The sequence below is a fragment of the Mus musculus genome, chromosome X (genome assembly GCF_000001635.26).
Source record: "Mus musculus strain C57BL/6J chromosome X, GRCm38.p6 C57BL/6J".
Classification (NCBI taxonomy): domain Eukaryota; kingdom Metazoa; phylum Chordata; class Mammalia; order Rodentia; family Muridae; genus Mus; species Mus musculus.
In genome coordinates, this window is record NC_000086.7 from 169,342,619 (window position 1) to 169,356,706 (window position 14,088).

At 36.9% G+C, this 14,088-nt stretch overlaps 1 protein-coding gene across 7 annotated transcripts in view; it reads left to right on the forward strand.

Annotated features, from left to right (window-relative positions):
* The window catches only part of Gm15246 (predicted gene 15246), a 49,763-nt gene that overhangs the window by 22,240 nt on the left and 13,435 nt on the right, over positions 1-14,088 (forward strand). The window lies entirely within an intron of this gene.

Below are 14,088 nucleotides of genomic sequence, written 5' to 3' on the forward strand. Positions count from 1 at the left end.
GGGGATCTTATATGTTAAATTAATTCACTGTATCCTTCTTTTTTATAATTGTATACATGTATAATTTTGTAGTACAAATGCATGATTTATTTGTAATTGACTTGTTTTATCAAGATATTATTTCTCATTCAACATGGGCTTATATGAAGTATTAGAGCAAAACTTCACCATTGTGACCAATTAACGTAAGAACCACTCAACAATTTTAAAAAATCTGACTAATAGACATTTTAAAATGTATTTATAGGTTTTTCTTAAAGAATACGGGTCAGTATTATGAATGTTAAAATATGATTGTGCAGTAAAGGTCCTCAAAAGATTTTCTGTGTTTATTGTTTAAAATAAAACAAGATAAGAAATGGTAGACTTGTACTTCAGACTAATGTAGTCCAGACTAATGTAGAATAGCCTGGACAAGATTTATACTCTTGTCAGAAATAATAAAAAAATTCTTGCATAAAATATATCAGGCAGTGGTTTACAAGAAACTGATATCAGACAATTTAAGACAGTGATTCTTAAGAGATGGGAAGTGACTTGTGGAAGCCTGAGGATTTTTTTCAAGCTTACTGCTTTGAGAGAATTTCCAGGCCACCATTCAGGAAGGAGAAGCAAGGTACAGTGCAGTTTTGTACAATGAACTGATTGGATTGAGGAAGTGGTGCTGACATTCCTGAAAAAGAAGAGCATTTTCCAGGGAAAGAGCCCTGGAGATCTGTAGACTCCTCAGTACTATTCCGTGTGTGCAGCAGAGGAAGTTGCCAGGTCCAAAGGAAGAAGCATCTGAAAATGTACAGAAAGTAGATGTGTCACTTACGTAAGCAAGGGTGGAAATCACAGAACTCGGGGAAACTTCATTCCTCAGAGTATTGCATAGACTCTTCAGGACGGTCTTGCTTCAGGAGTGGTGCATAGCTATTCCTAAACTAAATACAGCTCTGCTCCTACCTAGTATATCTTAAGCACAAGACAAGAAAATTGAACAGTACATAAACAGTACATAAAAATGGAACATACAGAAAGACTTCATTAAAACATCTTTACAATAAACCTACAATATTTGTGTGAAAAATAGACTGCTGAGAAATGGCAGAGTAGATACTGCAGAATAAATATTAGTGAATGTGAAGACATATGATAGAATTTATATAAAATGAAAAGTAGAGGAAAAACTACTTTCAGTGAATAGAATGTCAATGATCTGGGTTAATACATGTAGCCAAACCTGTTTGTGTTCCCAAATGGGGACATTACGGGAAAATGTTTCAATAAAAATGACCAAAATATTTCTAATTTTGATGAATCAATAATCATATATGCCTAAGTAGTTAGTAAATTCAGAGTTTAAGAAACATGTAGAAAATGTCACTAAAATTTACTGTCTGTATACCTGTTATGGAGAAACTTATTGATGCTTCCAGAAAAAATAGATATGAATGAAAATACTGGTGATAGCTTTCTTACTTCAAACAATGTGAACAATAAAATAATGAATTTTAATATGTAAAGTATTAAGGAAACAAAGAACTTATCTACTTTAAATTCTATACCCAATGAGGATTTTAAAAATACTTTTTAAACTTACAAAATCTGAAACAACTTATCTCTAGTGTTCTCAGACCATAATAAAAGTTAAAGAAGGAAGCTTATGCCAATTGGAATTACAAATTCACAAAGGAAAATGCAATTGGAAATGATCTCTGTATGAATAAATACATGTTTTTCTTACTATTTAAGTATTTTTAAAGATCATTGAGTATTTAAACAAAAGTAGTTACAATGTCAAATGTGTATTACAGAAATAAATAAATGCATCACATTGTTTGATCATCAAGAATTCAAGGGAAAATGGAAATGTACTACTGGAAGTTTTTATGCTATACAAGAAATTAATATCTTTTAGATTAGACTGGTCACAAATGTAACATACAAATCTTAAAGCAACATGTTTTAGTTAATGTACCAATTAAGGCAATAAAATAAAATTATAACAAATAACCAAAATGCTGGTGAAAGAAAGACTAGAAGGGACATAACCAAATCACACTAATAATTATATCTAAGATAAACAGACTACATGGTCCAACAAAAAGCAAAACCTTTATTATAAAAATTTCATTTTTTATTTTTATTTTTATCTTGATATGATTTTATTAAGTTAAATAAGTAAAAGCCTAGCTATATACCAATAAGTTTTGAAACAAGGGAATTAAACAGATACTTGAACACCCTGGTTCATTACACAATTCTTGAAGTATCAATAGAAAAAAGTTACTCAATATTCATGGACAGATTGCACACAAAATATAGTTTTGGTTTACAATACCCAGCAAACAGGAATGTGGATATGATACATGTTGAAAGAGGATGAATCAAGAAAATATGCTAATTTACATAATCTTGGAGCATAAAGACAGATTTGATGGGATTTCAATCCTATGCACTATTTAGGGGAGATAAACTTGTAAAGACAGAAAAGAAAGTAGATTTGATGTAGGAGAGGCATGGGGTATGGGAGAATGGGAAGTTATAAAAGTTCTCCCAGTAGTTGTGGAAATTCATGAAGAGTAGCAAACACATATAGATCCAGTACTTGGAAAGCTGAGATGAGGAATAAGTTCAATTTCAAGGCCAGCCTGGGCTACAGAGTGAATCCTACCTGCCTTTTTAAAAAAAAAAAAAAAACTCTGAAACTATAGGATTTGAAGAATTAACCAGAGTTTTTAGTAAAGAAAAGGAGATACAAAGGAGAGAATAATTAAATTATCTTTTTATATTTAATCTTATCCTATACTTAAAAGCTGCTAAGGACATCACTAGAAAACTTAGATCTCGCAGAAACTTCAGCAAAGTAGGAAGAAACTAAATCAAGCTAGGAAAAACAGTACATTTTCTGCTTCTATTTCTTTAGGGGTTATGGGACTGTTTAGATGGTTTATCTGGTCCTGATTTAACATTATCTATCTAGAAAATTGTCCATTTGATCCAGATTTTCAGTTTTGTTGAGTATAGGCTTTTGTAGTAGGATCTGATGGCTTTGAATTTCTTCAGTTTCTGTTGTTATATATCCCTTTCCATTTCTGATTTTGTTAATTTGGATACTGTCTCTGCCCTCTAGTTAGTCTGGCTAAGGGTTTATCTATCTTGTTGATTTTTCTCAAAGAACCAGCTCCTGGTTTGATTGATTCTTTGTATAGTTCTTGTTACTGCTGGGTTGACTTCAGCTTTGAGTTTGATTATTTCCTGCCATCTACTCCTCTTAGGCGTATTTGCTTCTTTTTGTTTTAGAGCTTTCAGGTGTGCTGTTAAGCTGCTAGTATATGCTCTCTCCAGTTTTGTTTTTGTTTTTTGTTTGGTTGGTTATTTGGTTTTTTTTTTTTTTTTTTTTTTGAGGCACTCAGAGCTGAGTTTTCCTCTTAGAACTGGTTTCATTGTGTTCCATAAGTTTGCGTATGTTGTGCCATCATTTTCACTGAATTCAAAAAAGTCTTTAATTTCTTTTTTATTTCTTCCTTGACTAAGTTATTGAGTAGGGCATTGTTCAGCTTCCATGTGAATGTGGGCTTTCTGTTGTTTTTGTTGCTATTGAAGACCAGCCTTAGGCCATGGTAATCTTATGGGATACATCGGATTATTTCAATCTGCTTGCATCTGTTGAGGCCTGTTTTGTGACCAATTATATGGTCAGTTTTGGAGAAGGTGTTGATAAGAAAGTATATTCTTTCAAAAGAGGAAATGTTCGATAGATATATGTTTCACTGTGTCTCTATTTAATTTCTGTTTCCAGGATCTGTCCATTGATGAGAGTGGTATGTTGAAGTCTCCCACTATTATTGTGTGAGGTGCAATCAATGTGTGCTTTGAGCTTTAGTAAAGTTTCTTTTATGAATGTGGATGCCTATTAATTTGGAGCATAGATGTTCAGAATTGAGAATTCTTCTCAGTAGATTTTTCCTTTGATGAGAATGACCTGTCCTTCCTTAACTTTTTTAATAACTTTTGGTTGAAAGTAGATTTTATCCAATATTAGAATGGCTACTCCAGCTTGTATATTGGGACCATTTGCTTGGAAAATTGTTTCCCAGCCCTTTACTCTGAGATAGTGTCGGTCTTTGACACTGAGGTGCGTTTCCTGTTTGCAGCAAAATGCTGGGTCCTGTTTCCATATCCATCTGTTCATCTGTGTCTCTTTATTGGGGAATTGAGTCCATTGATGTTAAGAGATAGTAAGGAAGAGTGATTGTTGCTTCCTGTTATTTTTTTTTCTTTCCATTTTTTATTAGGTATTTAGCTCATTTACATTTCCAATGCTATACCAAAAGTCCCCCATACCCACCCACTCCTACTCCCCTACCCGCCCACTCCCCCTTTTTGGCCCTGGCGTTCCCCTGTTCTGGGGCATATAAAGTTTGTGTGTCCAATGGGCCTCTCTTTCCAGTGATGGCCGACTAGGCCATCTTTTGATACATATGCAGCTAGAGTCAAGAGCTCCAGGGTACTGGTTAGTTCATAATGTTGATCCACCTATAGGGTTGCAGATCCCTTTAGCTCCTTGGGTACTTTCTCTAGCTCCTCCATTGGGAGCCCTGTGATCCATCCATTAGCTGACTGTGGGCATCCACTTCTGTGTTTGCTAGGCCCCGGCATAGTCTCACAAGAGACAGCTACATCTGGGTCCTTTTGATAAAATCTTGCTAGTGTATGCAATGGTGTCAGCGTTTGGATGCTGATTATGGGGTGGATCCCTGGATAAGGCAGTCTCTACATGGTCCATCCTTTCATCTCAGCTCCAAACTTTGTCTCTGTAACTCCTTCCAAGGGTGTTTTGTTCCCACTTCTAAGGAGGGGCATAGTGTCCACACTTCAGTCTTCATTTTTCTTGAGTTTCATGTGTTTAGGAAATTGTATCTTATATCTTGGGTATCCTAGGTTTTGGGCTAATATCCACTTATCAGTGAGTACATATTGTGTGAGTTCCTTTGTAAATGTGTTACCTCACTCAGGATGATGCCCTCCAGGTCCATCCATTTGGCTAGGAATTTCATAAATTCATTCTTTTTAATAGCTGAGTAGTACTCCATTGTGTAGATGTACCACATTTTCTGTATCCATTCCTCTGTTGAGGGGCATCTGGGTTCTTTCCAGCTTCTGGCTATTATAAATAAGGCTGCTATGAACATAGTGGAGCATGTGTCCTTCTTACCAGTTGGGACAACTTCTGGATATATGCCCAGGAAAGGTATTGCTGGATCCTCCGGTAGTACTATGTCCAATTTTCTGAGGAACCGCCAGACTGATTTCCAGAGTGGTTGTACAAGCCTGCAATCCCACCAACAATGGAGGAGTGTTCCTCTTTCTCCACATCCTCGCCAGCATCTGCTGTCACCTGAATTTTTGATCTTAGCCATTCTGACTGGTGTGAGGTAGAATCTCAGGGTTGTTTTGATTTGAATTTCCCTGATGATTAAGGATGTTGAACATTTTTTCAGGTGCTTCTCTGCCATTCGGTATTCCTCAGGTGAGAATTCTTTGTTCAGTTCTGAGCCCCATTTTTTAATGGGGTTGTTTGATTTTCTGAAGTCCACCTTCTTGAGTTCTTTATATATGTTGGATATTAGTCCCCTATCTGATTTAGGATAGGTAAAGATCCTTTCCCGATCTGTTGGTGGTCTCTTTGTCTTATTGAAGGTGTCTTTTGCCTTGCAGAAACTTTGGAGTTTCATTAGGTCCCATTTGTCAATTCTCGATCTTACAGCACAAGCCATTGCTGTTCTGTTCAGGAATTTTTCCCCTGTGCCCATATCTTCAAGGCTTTTCCCCACTTTCTCCTCTATAAGTTTCAGTGTCTCTGGTTTTATGTGAAGTTCTTTGATCCATTTAGATTTGACCTTAGTACAAGGAGATAAGTATGGATCGATTCACATTCTTCTACATGATAACCACCAGTTGTGCCAGCACCATTTGTTGAAAATGCTGTCTTTCTTCCACTGGATGGTTTTAGCTCCCTTGTCGAAGATCAAGTGACCATAGGTGTGTGGGTTCATTTCTGGGTCTTCAATTCTATTCCATTGGTCTACTTGTCTGTCTCTATACCAGTACCATGCAGTTTTTACCACAATTGCTCTGTAGTAAAGCTTTAGGTCAGGCATGGTGATTCCACCAGAGGTTCTTTTATCCTTGAGAAGAGTTTTTGCTATCCTAGGTTTTTTGTTATTCCAGATGAATTTGCAAATTGCTCCTTCTAATTCGTTGAAGAATTGAGTTGGAATTTTGATGGGGATTGCATTGAATCTGTAGATTGCTTTTGGCAAGATAGCCATTTTTACAATATTGATCCTGCCAATCCATGAGCAAGGGAGATCTTTCCATCTTCTGAGATCTTCTTTAATTTCTTTCTTCAGAGACTTGAAGTTTTTATCATACAGATCTTTCACTTCGTTAGTTAGCGTTACGCCAAGATATTTTATACTATTTGTGACTGTTGAGAAGGGTGTTGTTTCCCTAATTTCTTTCTCAACCTGTTTATTCTTTGTGTAGAGAAAGGCCATTGACTTGTTTGAGTTAATTTTATATCCAGCTACTTCACCGAAGCTGTTTATCAGGTTTAGGAGTTCTCTGGTGGAATTTTTAGGGTCACTTATATATACTATCATATCATCTGCAAAAAGTGATATTTTGACTTCCTCCTTTCCAATTTGTATCCCCTTGATCTCCTTTTGTTGTCGAATTGCTCTGGCTAATACTTCAAGTACTATGTTGAAAAGGTAGGGAGAAAGTGGGCCGCCTTGTCTAGTCCCTGATTTTAGTGGGATTGCTTCCAGCTTCTCTCCATTTACTTTGATGTTGGCTACTGGTTTGCTGTAGATTGCTTTTATCGTGTTTAGGTATGGGCCTTGAATTCCTGATCTTTCCAGAACTTTTATCATGAATGGGTGTTGGATCTTGTCAAATGCTTTTTCTGCATCCAACGAGATGATCATGTGGTTTTTGTCTTTGAGTTTGTTTATATAGTGGATTACATTGATGGATTTTCGTATATTAAACCATCCCTGCATTCCTGGAATAAAACCTACTTGGTCAGGATGGATGATTGCTTTAATGTGTTCTTGGATTCGGTTAGCGAGAATTTTATTGAGGATTTTTGCATCGATATTCATAAGAGAAATTGGTCTGAAGTTCTCTATCTTTGTTGGATCTTTCTGTGGTTTAGGTATCAGAGTAATAGTGGCTTCATAAAATGAGTTGGGTAGAGTACTTTCTACTTCTATCTTGTGAAAAAGTTTGTGCAGAACTGGAATTAGATCTTCTTTGAAGGTCTGATAGAACTCTGCACTAAACCCGTCTGGTCCTGGGCTTTTTTTGGCTGGGAGACTGCTTCCTGATATTTTTGTTGTTAGAGGTAGAATTATGTTTGTGTGGCTATCTTATTTTAGATTTGTTGAAAGATTACTTTCTTGCTTCTTCTAGGGTGTAGTTTCCCTCCTTGTGTTAGAGTTTTCCATCCACTATCCTTTGTTGGGCTGGATTTGTAGAAAGATATTATGTAGATTTGGTTTAGTCATGAAATATCTTGGTTTCTCCACCTATGGTAATTGAGAGTTTTGCTGGCCTTTGTGTTCTCTTACAGTCTGTGTGACATCTGCCCAAGATCTTCTAGCTTTAATAGTCTCTGACCTTTATATGTTACTTGACCTTTTTCTCTTACTGCTTTTAATGTTCGTTTTTTTTTTTTTTTTTTTTTTTTGCATTTTGGTGTTTTGACTATTATGTGACAAGAGGACTTTCTTTTCTGTTCCAATTTATTTGGGGTTCTGTCGGCTTCTTGTATATGCCTGGGCATCTTTTTCTTTAGGTTAGGGAAGTTTTCTTCTATAATTTTGTTGAAGATATTTCCTGGCCCTTTAGGTTGTAAATCTTGATTCTCATCTATACCTATTATCCTTAGTTTTGGCCTTCTCATTGTGTCCTGGATTCCCTGAATGCTTGGGGTTAGGAGCTTTGTACATTTTGCATTTTCTTTGACTGTTGTGTCAATGTTTTCTATGGTATCTTCTGCACCTGAGATTCTCTCTTCTATCTCTTATATTATCTGTGACTCCTGATCTCTTTCCTAGGTTTTCTATCTCTTGGGTTGTCTCCCTTTGTGATTTCTTTATTGTTTCTATTTCCAGTTTTTGATCCTGTTATGGTTTTGTTCATTTCCTTCACCTGTTTGGTTGTGTTTTCCTGTAATTCTTTAAGGGATTTTTGTGTTTCCTCTTTAAGGTTTTCTAACTATTTACCTGTGTTCTGTATTTCTTTAATGGAGTTATTTATGACCTTTTTAAAGTCTTCTATCATCATGAGATGTGATTTTAAATCAGAATCTTGCTTTTCTGGTGTGTTGGGGTATCCAGGACTCACTGTGGTGGGAGAACTGGGTTTTGATGATGCCATGCAGCCTTGGTTTCTGTTCTTATGTTCTTGCCCTTGTGTCTTGCCATCTGGTTATCTCTGGTGTTTGCTGGTCTTACTGTCTCTGACTGTGGCTTGTCCCTCCTGCAATCCTGTGTGTCAGTACTACTGGGAGACCAGTTTTCTCTGGAAGGAATTTAGATATGGAGAACGGTGGTACTGGGTCAGCTCTGGGATGCAGATGGAAATAGGAAGGATCCTGTCCCTAGCTGTTCCTTGGTTCCTGTGTCCTGATGGCTCTGGGTGGGTCCTACTTGGGCCAGGAATTTGAGCAGAAGTGGTGGTCTTACCTGTGCTCACAGGTGTGTTGGCACTCCTGGGTGACTAGCTCTCTTCTGTAGGTATTTGGGTATGGAGCGCTGTGGCACAGGTTCAGTTCTTGGGCGCACGTGGAAACCAGAGGCTTCATTTTATTTTTAATTATGTATTTGTATGTGTGCCTGTGTGTGGATATACACATCTGAGTAAAGTTGCCCGGAAAGGTGAGAGGAAAGTAGTATCAGGTCCCCTGTAGCCAAAGTTATAAGGAGTTTTATTACATACAGTATAGCTCCAGGGATGGGTCTGATTTGGGGCTATGAGGGCATGAAGAAATACCAGACAAAGAGACACAGAGAAAACCTGGGTTTGGGTAGACTGGGCTCTATCATGAAGAAAGAGCAGCACTTGTAAGCTCTGTGTGTTCATTATATACAGGTGAGCAGAAAGTTGGAGTTATTGCAGACAGATAAACAAGAAAAAGAGGTATTATATACAGCTTAACAAAGGCAGGTTTAATATAATATAGATAAACAAGACCAAGATGGCAAGTTTAGCAAATCTCTGTAGATTAGCAGTCTTCAGGCCATTAATATTCAGGGAGAGGAAGCTACAGTGAACATTTTTAATAGTTTTTATTTTATTTTGCACACACAGTCAACATTCTAACTCAGATCAGAGGAAGGTTTTGCCATCACTCCAAGCTTTACCATTGAGGGGTAGGAAGGCTTTGACATTTTCCCATGGATCTGATGCTAGGGTACTGGACACTGCTGGCTCATGTTAACAATAAACATATTCACTCAGGACTTCACACACTTAGGAAGTCTTTTGCTCCTCACAGAGTTGGGAACCACTAGCAGGGTTAATGGAAGAAAAACTGGAGACCTCTGCAAAAGCAGTCTATATTCCTCAAAGCAAAGACCGAATATTATATTTTTACCCACTTATCCATTGATGGATACTCAGGAAAACATCAGAGATTAATAGAGTGGATATAAATACAAATTTCATCTATATATGCTGCCTGCAATTGACTTGCTTGAAATCTAAAGGTTATAAGGAGTGTCACAGTGAATGGATTAAAAATAAAATTAATCAAAAGGAAGCTGGAATGACTACATTCATCTTAGGAAAACTAGATTTCATGGCAGAGAATTACAAGGGAGCAATTATGTTCTTTGTGGTAATTAGAATACAAAAATGGCCTCTAAGATTCCATCACTTAATGTCAAAACATGATTAGTAACACTTTACTGAATCCTGGGTGATTTTTTAAAGCAGATATAAAGGACAAAATTTGGATGAATGCAGGCTTGTATTTAAATACTGTGGCATTTAAATATTTAGTATAGTATAAAATATTGTTGCTTTGTCAGTCTCAAATTTCTTGGTGTGAAAATGGTAATGAGGTGACATTCCTAAGAGATACCTGCTATACTATTTAGGACTTTGGTGTCAGCCTCAGCTTACTCCAAACTATGTAAGAAAGCAAAAGAGAAGGCAGGGTTGGGGAGAAACAAAATATTCGCAAGGGGTGATTGTGGGCATATGGAATTTTATTTTGCCATTCTTGTAAAATTTCTGAAATTTGAAAAGTCAAAATAAAGTATCAAGAAAAAAATGCCATGTTTATCTTTAGAAAATTGAAAATGACATCTCCAGGGGAAGTAAGTAACTGGCTAATTGGTTAAGGGAAGTGTTTGACGCTCTAGTTGATGATTTAGATAATCTAATAGGATTATTGCCAGCTTGAAAAAGATAGGAGGGAATTTTACAAAAGGTAGAATTAATTATCCTATGTCTGACTTCAATGTTTCTCTATCATTATTTAATTGTGAGCTCACCTATTGAGAAGTACAACTTAAACTGCCTTTGTATTTGTATTACTTTTTGCTTATGAATCGTAGCAACTAATCCTGAAATCTTGTTTGCTTCTGTAACTGCAAACTCTAAATTGGTTAGTTTAAATTTTTTTAATACCCAAAAGAACATTTTAGACCTACAGTCTCTTTAACCCTGTCGTAGAAAGTTGATGTGTCTGGATTGGGGGCCCAGACATATGTCTGTTTCCCTAAAATTCTTCTATAGAAGCTCCTAATTGCTTCCTTCCCAGTCAGTCAAAGATTCTCAAGAAGGCTTCTAAAATTTACACACACACACACACACACACACACACACACACACACACACACACAGTCACTGATGTTTGTTATCAGTAAAGGAGCCTGAGGAACACTGACCCCTAAATGCTTTACTTGACATTCCAAAGATCTTGCCAACAGTATCTAGAGATTGTCATTGTATTAAGGTTAAGTGTGTGTGTGTGTGTGTGTGTGTGTGTGTGTGTGTGTGATGTGCACCTGCATACAAGATGAAAACCTTTCTACAAGGTAGTTACCACTTTCTAGAATGTTTTAATAAGGCTTATATAAATTACATTAACATCTTCAGCATATTTGTCTTGTTAATAAAAAAGAATTTAATGTTCCTTTACAAGGTAAAGACTGTCATTAAAGGAGAAATGGAACGATCATACATATTATTCTTGCCATTGACAAGCACCACACCTTGTGAACTAACTGGCTGGGAGGGGTTAGACTGATGTTCCTGAAAATAGGCTTTTCCTTAGTCCAAAACAAAATGTGTTCATGAAGACTCTAAACCCACCAACCCTAATCTGTAATCAACTAACCTACCCGACTTAGATCAAAGAAAGTTAAGGCATGCCCTTTAGGTATAATTCGAATGTAGATTATTCCTGTTAAACTCTATTGGAGTGCGTGTAAGGGAGGGAAAGATGGAAGGGGGCAGGGAAACAGAGACAGATAGAGATATCAGTTGAAGGTAAAGTTAAATTTTATGCCCACCAGAATGCCTGAGACTTAGTTGTAAAGATTAAAGTACGGGTAGGTAGGAAATAGAAAGAAAACATAGATAAGATAGCATAACATGGATGGGTTGTGTTCACCTCTTTGCCACCCTTATATCTAATCTGCTTGCATCCTGAGTCAAAGAGGACACCGAGTAATGAGTGGCTTGGAGTAGCTTGGGTCTCTGTTACAGATTCACAATATCGGAGAATTCTGAACTGAAACACTGTACACAAGGGGTGACCTAGTAATGGTGGTAGTAGATATGAGTTTGATATTGTAAATGGATGATGGCCCTGCTTGGGTATTGGGTATGTTTGTAATCTCTATGCATACTGGACAAGGCAGTTATAAGCACTAAGCATTGCCACCCAATCCATTGTCAAAGTGTGGGTTGAGGTATTTATATTTTCTTGCTTGTTTGGGTAAGGACATACATATTTACATTCATAAGATTTGTTCTCCTTCCTTTGCCCAGTATGCATTATAAGGGGTCAGCTAACGCAATATTGAACAGTTAAGTTGAAGTATAGCGGTGAGTTGTTGTGGTGAAGTAAAAACAAAGAAACACGCACGAACGAGTTATAGGAAAACTAATCGATTTTGTGATCCTGTTTGCAGTGCGGGAAGAATGAATTCGGGATGTGTGAGAAATAGTTACATCACATAGGACAGCAGTGTGATACTATTCACTTTATAAGCAACTTTAAAATAACTCACTACGTATGGATGTAGTCTGGACAAGGGTGAACTGCTACTATGTTATGCATTGTCAGTCAGTCAGTCACTACTGTCTACTTCTGAGAGCCCTTATGTATTAGAGAGGAGGATTGGGACACAGTATGCCTTCAATCCCCTTCCCTTTATGGCCTTGAGTTTTTCAATAAGGATAATACAAACTATTCTTTTCAAGTGAGAAATGAAATCTTATGTTTACTCAGATTTAGCTACATGTGGAGGAGGCCTTTTAGGGAGGTCTTGAGAAACCTCCTCTGTTTGTGCCTGCTAAAACACTTGATGAAAGGTTTGTCAGAGATTCGTGGCAATTGGAGTAGTTTTCTGTACTGCTTTTGATCATCAATCCCCATTGTTGTGCCACACAGATAGTCAGCATCTGTCTCTCCAATTATGAGTAACCCTGTTTCTTAACCTTCTACCATCTGATATTTCAATATGTATGCAACTTGAAATTATTCTATTAGACCAACCTGGGTTTTTTTGTTCGTTCGTTTGGTTGGTTGGTTTGTTTTGTTTTTTGTTTGTTTGTTTTTTGTTTTCTTTGCCTCCTTCTTTTCCTTTGTTTATTAACAGAGCCTTATAGCTACAAGCTTGCTGTGAGACTCAGAAGAGACTGGGCTTCAGCTTTTAAACCGTGTGAGAACTGCTAAGACTTTGGGGCTTCATGGAAATAGACTAAATGCACAGAGATAGCCATGGCCTTTTAAGACCTAAGACAGAATGTTGTGGTGTGAATATAAATATGCCACGCAGGCTTATATGTTGTATGCTTGGCTATCTACCTGTGTCATTTGCTTGGAAATTGGTGAAAATTTTGAGGGTTGAATCCTAGCAAGAAAAATGTAGTAAATAGGAGTATATGCCTTCAAAGTTATACTATATTCTCAGTCTTTACCCTCTCTGCACATCCTGTATACCAGGATATTCTGTCCATGTACAAAGGGAAATTAATCATTTGCTGAGTCCACCGGAACCATGAGCTGAAATAGACATTTACTTCTTTAATGCATTTGGTCACATTGATGATAAAAGCTGTCAATGAGTACAGAATATACACAGGATAAAAAACATATTCGTTAATAATATCAATCTCTGTGAACATCTCATTCATTAATTTCAGCCCATCTTCATTAATTAAATTTTGGGTCTTTATATACTTGCATCTGGTCTGTCTATCATCTATTTTTTTAAGGGTGCACTTTAGTTCCTGAGCTTATGAGAACAAGATGCAAATAATGAGAAATAGAACAATATTAGAAACCTTTCGTCAGCTATGAAGAAGAAACTTGGGTGTACAAACACTTTATTTTTACTATCCAAGTGAATAACTTTAGTGGTACCCAGACATGTGTCCTCTTATACCATTTACCTTAGGCTGGTAGCCTCTTAACTTATTGTTCTGCTCACAGAGTTAACTAGAGAAACATATATGCAGATCATTTAAAATGGAGATTGTGTGTGTGAAGTTTGTATTGGACCAAAGTTAATATGGAGCAGCAGGAGGCCACTTGCACTTCTCCTTCCAAGTCCATAGTCTGATATTTATTATTCTTGACAGGAAGATAGACTGCCAACTTTGTTTTTAATTATTTGAATAGAATCACATGCATCGTTCTCCGTATTCTCGTGCCTTCCTCTGAAATCCCATCTTCTGTGTAACTGATGCTGATGAAATTGCCAGTTTTGGCATTAGTGCTTCTGTCAGCCAAGTGAGATGGACTGAGCTAATATCCACACCCTGAAATGAAGCCAGGAATACAGATTC